We start from the raw sequence: 8,863 nt of genomic DNA, 5'->3' as shown, positions 1-8,863 counted from the left end.
ATTCGGGGTGTTGTTATTTTCTTGTGGCTTCAGCGGGTTGTCCTAAGTTGCCCCGCCTTGGTTTTGTCCTTTGCTCTGGGGTTTGGGGGTGCCTTTCCCTTACATCAGATTCGCAGATCCAAAGTCTCGCTTCTTCTGTTTAAACTTCCGCTGAATCTTAAGTGTATCAATACATCATGCCAAGTGAGGAGATGTCGAGGAACTCCATCTCGTCTTGGATGTATCTTTGTAGACATTCATGGTACTTGAGTACCAAATGTCACTCAAAATCCTTAATACTTAACTTCGTGCGAAGGGTATGAAAAACATTGGTAAAATCTGACACATCTTGGTCCCTTCCTTGCTGCAACATGGTCCACTTTAAGTTCCTCATAGCTCCTGATAGGGTAGTACTGCTCCTTGATGGTGTCCCGAAATGAATTCCAAGTGGGTGTAATTGAAAACAGTGAGGGTGTACTTTTGTCCTTCTTCTCAAAGTAGGTTTCCCACTAGTCCTTGACGTGGGTGGTGGAATTGAGAAGTGAAAAAGTAATCTTTTCCTCAATGGAAAAATCATGAATAGAGAAATATCCTTCTAGTAGATTTAGCCATTTATCTACAACATCTGCATCTATCTAAACTTCAAATATGGGGATGTCAAAGTTAACTTGTACCTTAAAGGGTGTGGAGCTTCCAGAGTGGCTACTGGAAGGAGATATGCCGGCCTTGGGTAGCCATTGAAGGATCTAGGAAAAGTTGTCTATCATCGCGTTCCTCTGTCATTCAAGGGCTTCTTTGTGAAATATTTTGAAAGGATCTCCTATCTCCTCTTCTTTCTACTCTTCCACCATGGGAGACCTTCAGGATTTGCTAAGCTAGTCTTGCAATGGTTTGACGAGTTCCAGCCCTAACTCTTTATAACCCGACCTCATTGGGGACATGCAAAGAAAAACATAGAAAGAGAAAACCCCTTTGATACCATTGATCCGAACTTAAACAGGAATGCAAAAAATCACAAATATAACCATAAATATAGAGTTGCAGTAGAAATAACACTTCATTTCATTAATAACAAATACTAAAATATGCTTACAAACATAATGGAAGTAAACTAGCTCGGGCGATGGTAGCTTATCTCTGAGAAGAGATGTGGCGGCTACAGGCCTCAAAATTGTGTTACAGTGAGGCTCAAAGGCATATTTAGTAATTTACTATTGAGAAATAATGGAAAACCCTAAACTTCCAAAAACCTAACCCTAGGAGATGAAGTGCAAAAATTGTGGGCCCCGTTTGGGTAAATTGGTACATCAACCTCCCAAGGTCATAACTTTGGCATACGATCTTTGTTTGGCTATCATAATACCTCGTTTTGAATATCTCAACGAGGAGGCCCAAACCAAACTATAATTCTACTTCAAGACTCTTTCAGCCTCTCTGTTTCTTATAAAAACTTCGTTTAGGGCCTCAAAATGGTTCCGAAAGTTCAAGACCTAAAGAATTGCCAAAAATAGTAAATTGTGCTATAATTAAGGAAATTGAAAAACTGAAAGAGATAGTGTTGGGGGTCCAAGTGATATAGGCAGGTGGCCACGAATATCCACCTGAATCAGACTTGTAGGGGTTGGCACACTCATCCACATCCACTTTGTTATTACCATCCTCTTCCTGGACATCTCACATTGCTCTCAAGTTTTTCCACCGAGATCATCTTTTTAGGGTCAATCAAGGACACTTTAGGCATGGATTTTTCTGCAAGATGGGCCTCCGAGGGGTGTTAAGCTTGGAAAAATTCCTCACTCATACTTCATCCACCTTCATCCACCTTCCTCCACCTTCCTACACCTTCAGAACACCTTCCTTGACCTCATAAAGCTCTCATACCCAATCCTGTAGAAAAATAGGGCAATCCTATAGAAAAACTAGCTATCCTATAACATCCTATAGTAGTCCTATAACACTTCCCAAACTTAGATGAATTTTCTCTAGGATCTTGATTTTTTTTATTTTGAAAATGAATAATGACCCCCAGACTTTGAATCCATGATTGAGGAGACTCAAGGACCACTCTAGACCCATCATTCCTCGACCGCAAAAACAAAACAACAATTAGAGTTATCAAGTAGATTTTCATATTTGAATCATAATGAGTATTCTCTTATGTAATGAGTAAAGTCCCTATTTCTAAAGCTGAATCCGTCCTCCACTCACCGAAATGAAGGGATACTCTTCAATGCAAATATATCAGACTTAGTTTTTTGGATTTCCTACTTATGTGTTGTACACTAAATTTCTTCTTTTACATAAATTTGCAAATAAATTATTGATTTACATTATCCAAGTAGAATATTGATTTGATTGGTTTGCAAGTAGAGAAACATGGTTCATTTTTACAACTAGTGTACTCTTTTCCCTTCTTACAGTTAAAGTTAGTGTCTACATCTAATGCATGGTACTTTCATTTCTACAACCAGGATATTGTTCATTTCCTTGCAATTATGGTATGTTTTTGTCTTTTAAAATAAGTTCTCCTTGTAGTTAGTTGAAGGAGTGGTATTTTCATCCCTTGATATCATCAAACGACTAAGGGTGACACGAGTAGAAATTGACCTACTGTGCATAGAGCAGTGTCACCTCTAGTTTTGTACAAACCCTGAGTTGATAATTCAAGTTGAGGGTCTTAGAAGTTGCAACATCCTTGATTCAATACTAGGGCTCATCAGTCTAATAGCCACTCTTTCTCCATAAGATTTATCTCCATTCACTTATATCCTACGCATAACTCTCCAGGTATCTCTCCTGCCCTCACTCTCAATCCCTAGTGTCTCCCACTTCTTGGGTTCCACACAATATGTTTTCTAGATTCATATGTTTCTCTCACCAATTGTCAACAATGCCTAGAGAGATGACATGATGGAGAATTTGTGGCGAGGTCCATGGCCTAATAAGAAATTCTCGAGGTCATGCCCAGGTCCGAGCTTCGACAACTTGCTACAAGGAACACACCTCATTGTTGAAACAACAACATATATTTGATATTGAATAATATTTGGTCAACAAAAGGAATGAAAATTTAGATTATGAGGTCTTGGCAAAATCTTATAAATGAGTGTCATATTTAGGAATGCCAAGATTTATCGAAATTAGTATTTTCACAATATTTGTCTATATTAGAACATCAAGAATTTGTTGGGAAATGTATTATTTGATCATAACGAGAGAAGAAAAGAGATCCTCCTTTAGATGGAGGAGCTCCATGTGTTGTATCATATTATGGATGAGAGAATGCAACCAATGGAGGTTGCATTGCACCTTGATAGAGCACAAACACACCTTAGTAACCCCACAAAAGTTACTTCAGTTGGTTAATGGAATGACATCCATATGGCGAAAGACCATTAGTATTAATATCAACAATTTATATAGAATTCAATTTTATTGTTCTATGTTTTGATGTCATTTTGGTTCTCATAGCTTTCATAGCCGCATATTGTAATTATAATAACAATGTGCATGGTCACTCCCAACTCAAACTATGTTTTTGATGAATTTAAGTATAAACCTTGACTAGTTTCCTCAATCTAGCTTTCATTTCTACATATTAGAGCTAGTCCAAGTTGACTCTTTGTAGCATGTATTATATATATTTACGAGGGTAATATAAGTTTATGAGCTTACAAAAAAAATGATTGTTAGAATTTCATATTTATTGCCAAAAAAGAGTCTTGTTATGGTAAGTGTAAATGAATGGTGTATATAGCTGTATAAATAATCGTTTAAGATGGATGGAAACCCCAAACATAGTTGTAGTCCAAGCTTTGCTTCTAGGTGAATGCATTACAGTGAAATTCTCAAATTACCAACATTGAGTACCTAGATGGTTATAAGTAATAAGTCACTATTATCCACATTGCGTCTTCTATATAGATGATTTCTTCCCTGACTATAAATTAAGACATTATGAATATTTAATGGAATGAGTATACAATTATAATATCTTCTTATATTTCAATTTCTTTCGTATCCACTATCTTCATGAATATAAACATTGAATTTCCAGAGAAATCAACTAAGTGATGACATAGAAAGTTAATTTAAATTTACAACACAAAATATATCCCATTTTCATGAATAGGATATGGGTATGTTGCAATTAATTACAATAATGTTAGTTTTTCCATGTATCTTTCAAATTTCTTTTGTTAATTTCATGACCACCATGATTTCCTTAAAAGGATGGAAAAGTGAGAAAACATGAGCATACTTTATGAGTTGATCCACTATCACCATGCCAATATTATTCCCTTAATAGTTTGGTAAACATATCATAATATCCAATTAGTACATGTACTTCAACGCCGTTTAACATAGGTGCCATTCATTAAATGTGAGGAAGACTCAAAAGAAATGTCTTGTCATATTCATGCATGTCATTTCTAGTAAATCTATTAGTAGCATACACTAGTGTGGCTAACCCAAGGGAATTTGAATGAACTAGCCAAATGCAAAGAAACATCTATAACAATTGATTAAGTTAAGCCCTCCTTATCTCAATATATGTGTCAGAAAAAAAAATATAGATTCGTTTTAGAATAGGCCTTTTAACCATAGGGATTTATGTTCAACACTTCTTTTTTATTTTCTTCATTACTTAATAAATCTAAGTGAAAATAAATTTATGTTAGTAAATAAATATAGTAATGTAAATCTGTCTTAAACTTAAATCTATAACATATATAGAAATATCAAATGTTATAAATATAAACCCTTTTTTATAGTGAACAAATTGAAAAAAACATTATTTACATTTCTAAATATATATATAATTTTAAATACTTGATATTTGAGAAATAAAATTTTAAAGATGGAATTCTATTATAATAAATATGAAAAACCAAATTCTAAACCAAACATATATATCAATGTTTTTTAACATATTATAATTTATTCTCATTTATGTTACACATTTATATTTTCACTTTGCTCAAAACCCTTTGCACAATCTCCTTAACTTGCCGAAGCATTCATACATAGTTTTGGCTAACTTATTTTCATGTATGTTGATAGTAATCATTGAGGTGAGAGGCTCATCCTACAACCCAATATGAGGGGTTGAGTAAGTTTGTTCGTCCATCCATGACCCTTTAAATAAAAATTTAAAATTAAAATTACGTTCTAAATACAAAAATAATGTCGACTATAATTAAAAATAAATAAATCATGTTGGCTATAATCAAAAATAAATAAATATGTTGTAAACTAATTAGAAGTAAAAAAAGTTGTGAATCATATATTTAAATCCTATACTATTAAAAAATATTTCAACAAGAGATTTAAATAAACTATTTGATGATCTATGTTAACTAATTTATGTCGATATAAACTCTCTATATATATATATGGTTAAAAATTTTATTTGGTCATATATATATTCTATTTAGCATTCAAATTACAATTTAAATAATGAAAGATAAAACATTATATTTTTTAGTCTAAGAAAATTTTCACTTAAAAAAACTAAATCCCTCTCATGTTATGTTAAATCCATACCTAAGTAACCAGATTTGTTGATATACCACGGCGAATCCAAATCCCGTGAATCGGATACGATTTGCTGGGAATTCATATCCCAAAACCGGATTTGCCGAGTCCAAATAAGATTCATACGAATCCTGTACGAATCCCATACATGCTCAGCGAATCACGATTCTAGGATTCATATCCGAAAAAACAGCCTCTCGCGGGTTAAAAACCATGCATTTCCTTTATTGTTTCACACTGTTTTTCATTTGTCTTTGCATTGTTTGAGTTGTGGGCAAGGAGATAAGGGTTTGGAGCAAGGAGCTAAGGGAGTAGAGCGTTCAGCAAGGAGATTCAAGCACCAGGTAAGTGCATTTCAGCTCCATTTTTTTGCATTTCTTATTCTATTACAGCAGTTTGTATATGATTTTTTGTTTACAAATTTGTGCATGTTTTGTTCATTTTTTTATAGTATTCATGGCTTAATCAAAGGAAACAGTTAGGGGGCAAAGGAAGGGCAAGAATGTCTCCATTGAAGATGCCCCTCCTCCCCCAATATCATCAGAGTCTGTTGCAAGTAATGTTGAGGGAAGAGGAGGACCTAAAGACAACATTGAAAAATAACCCTTGTGGAAATATGTCACAAGAGAGGATGGGACAAGCACCAAGGGGAAGCGAGGAGGCAATTTCAATGGAGATGCAACTTTTGTCGCATTGCTTTCAAAAGCAGATATTTCCGTGTGAAAGGCCATTTGTTGGCTTTACTAGGTTGTGGGATTGGAGCTTGTAAAGTTGTTCCTTTACAAAAGAGGAAATAAATGGAAAAGGAGTCCAATGTTGGTATGGAAAATGTGTCTTCAAAATCAAGGAAACCCAAGAATGAAGACCCCCTTCCATTTTTTAGGAAAGGCACCACCAAATTTCCATTTGAGAGTTCTACTTCTGTTGGGGGACAAGTAACAAAAAGAAGAGAAATTGCACTTGGTCCAATGGACAAGATTTTCCAAAAAGAGAGACAGGAAGAGCTTGATCTCACCATTTCCTTCTTCTTCTATCAAAACTTCATATCATTTATTGTTGCACACTCACCTCTATTTATTGAGATGTGCTGAGCTCTAACTCAAGGGGCTCACATCAAGATATGTGCCTCCTGGGTCAGAGAAGCTGAGAACCACATTGTTGACGAAGGCAAAAAAAGAGCTGCAAAAAATGCTTGAGCCTATTGTAGCATCATGGCCAACATCTGGGGTTAGCATTATTTCTGATGGATGGACAGATCCAGCACGACACCCAATCGTCAACTTCATGGTGTCATCCTTGAATGGTCTAGTTTTCTTGAATGCAATGGATACACTTGGAGAATACAAGGATGCAAAATTTATTAGTGAGTTATTTATTAAAGTTATTGAAGATGTAGGTGTTGATTCTTGTGTGCAAATCATTACAGATAATGCACCTGTTTGCAAGGCTACTGGCATGATTGTGGAAGCTAAATATCTGCAAGTGTTTTGGACACCTTGCATTGTCTATTCATTGAACTTAGCACTGAAATCCATTGCTTTTGATGTGGTTTGGATTGGTAACATTATTGAGGATGCACGACATATACGTAACTTTGTGCAAAATCATACAAATGCCCTCACTATCTTCAAGGATTACACCAATCTATCATTGTTGAAGATTGTTGATACACGGTTTGCCTCTTCATTCATGATGTTGAAGAGGTTGAGAGAGGTCAAGACAGCACTTGGGGTCCATGGTTATTTCTGAGTTTTGGTCTTTTTGGAGAAAGACAGATCAGGTAGCCTCTAAAAGAGTGAAGGACACAGTGCTAGATGATGCTTTGTCGGAGATGGTTGATCAAATTATTCGGATCATGGACCCTATCATTTCTTCACTTTGATTTGCAGATACAAACAGAACCATCCTAGGAGAGGTTTATGAGGGATGGGATTCCATGATTGAGTCTGTGAGGAGTATTATTCTACAGAGTGAGTGCCCCGAGTATGAGACATCAGCAGAGGCCTTCTGTGATACTATACAGGATATTCTTGTCAGCAGATGGGACAACAACTGTACACCTTTATATTGTTTGGCTCTCTCATTGAACCCAAAATACTACAGTCATGAGTGGCTAAATGGTGGACCTTCCCGCAGATTCCCTCCTCACATGGATGGTGAAATCTCACACGGGAGGAAAGATGCATTCAGGAAGGTTTTTTAGGAAAGAGCATTGCTTGATGAGGTAGAGGATGCCTTTGTAGAGTTTTCCATTGGCACTGGTTGATTTGTAGGATATGATGTGATTAGAGATAGGGGGGATACGAAGCCCTATTTTGGTGGGAAAATCATGGGGCAACAAGCCCTCCTTTTCAGCAATTAGCCATGAGGCTCCTCTCTCAAGTGACTTCATGCTCTTGTTGCGAGAGGAATTGGAGCAAATATGGGAATTTGTATAGTGTGAAGAAGATCAGGCTTGAGCAGTCCAGGGCAGAGACAATGGTGTATGTGCACACCAACCTTCGTCTTATTTACAGGCAGAGGGAAGAGTGGTCGACGGGAAAGACAAAGATGTCGGATGTCTTTCCTGATGATTGGGTCTAGATAGTAGTGTTGAGTTGACATTGGCCAACATGGATCTCAATGATCCAGTGCTAAAGCTTGTTAGACTTGATGACATAGAGGAGTCATCCTCCACACCAGCAGATGCAGAGGCAACTATGGATACAGGGGAGGAGGAAGATACAGAGGAGAGCAGTGGTGACCATGATGATGAGGACATTAATGCTGATTCTGATGATGACTCTGAGGATTGATGACTACCTATTGCCTTAAGGCTTGTATACCTGTAGTTGTTTTATATTTTCTATTTCTATTTGCCATTGGCATTGCACCAGCACTACCTATGTAACACATTTTGATTTGATGACTTAATGAGAAAACTACAGTTGTCAGTGTCTTTATCTTACTATCTTGTAGTTGTAAGTTGTCTTTCATTTATGAATTATGAATCATGATTTATGTGACCACTAACATGTATTTGAATTTTGTATGTACTATGCATGCTATAGATGAAGATCTATGTTTGAAATCAATGAATTTGTATCATTGATTAGAATTTCTGTAAGAAATATCTAGTTTTTAATATATATATATATATATATATATATATATATATATATATATATATATATATATATATTTAATAAAATAATATATAACGAATCCTATGTGTCCTGTTCCAGGGGGTCAACGTGTTCGAATCCGACACTCAAATCCCCGAATCTTACGAATCCCGAATCCCTATGTCAGGTGACTTAGATCCATACTTAAAATATGTATATACTAATAATTAACTATATTAAAC

Source organism: Pinus tabuliformis, chromosome 8, assembly GCF_031772625.1.
Source record: "Pinus tabuliformis cultivar Carrire ecotype Pingquan chromosome 8, CPIR1, whole genome shotgun sequence".
In the NCBI taxonomy this organism is placed as follows: domain Eukaryota; kingdom Viridiplantae; phylum Streptophyta; class Pinopsida; order Pinales; family Pinaceae; genus Pinus; species Pinus tabuliformis.
Note: the sequence above shows the minus strand (reverse complement) of the source record.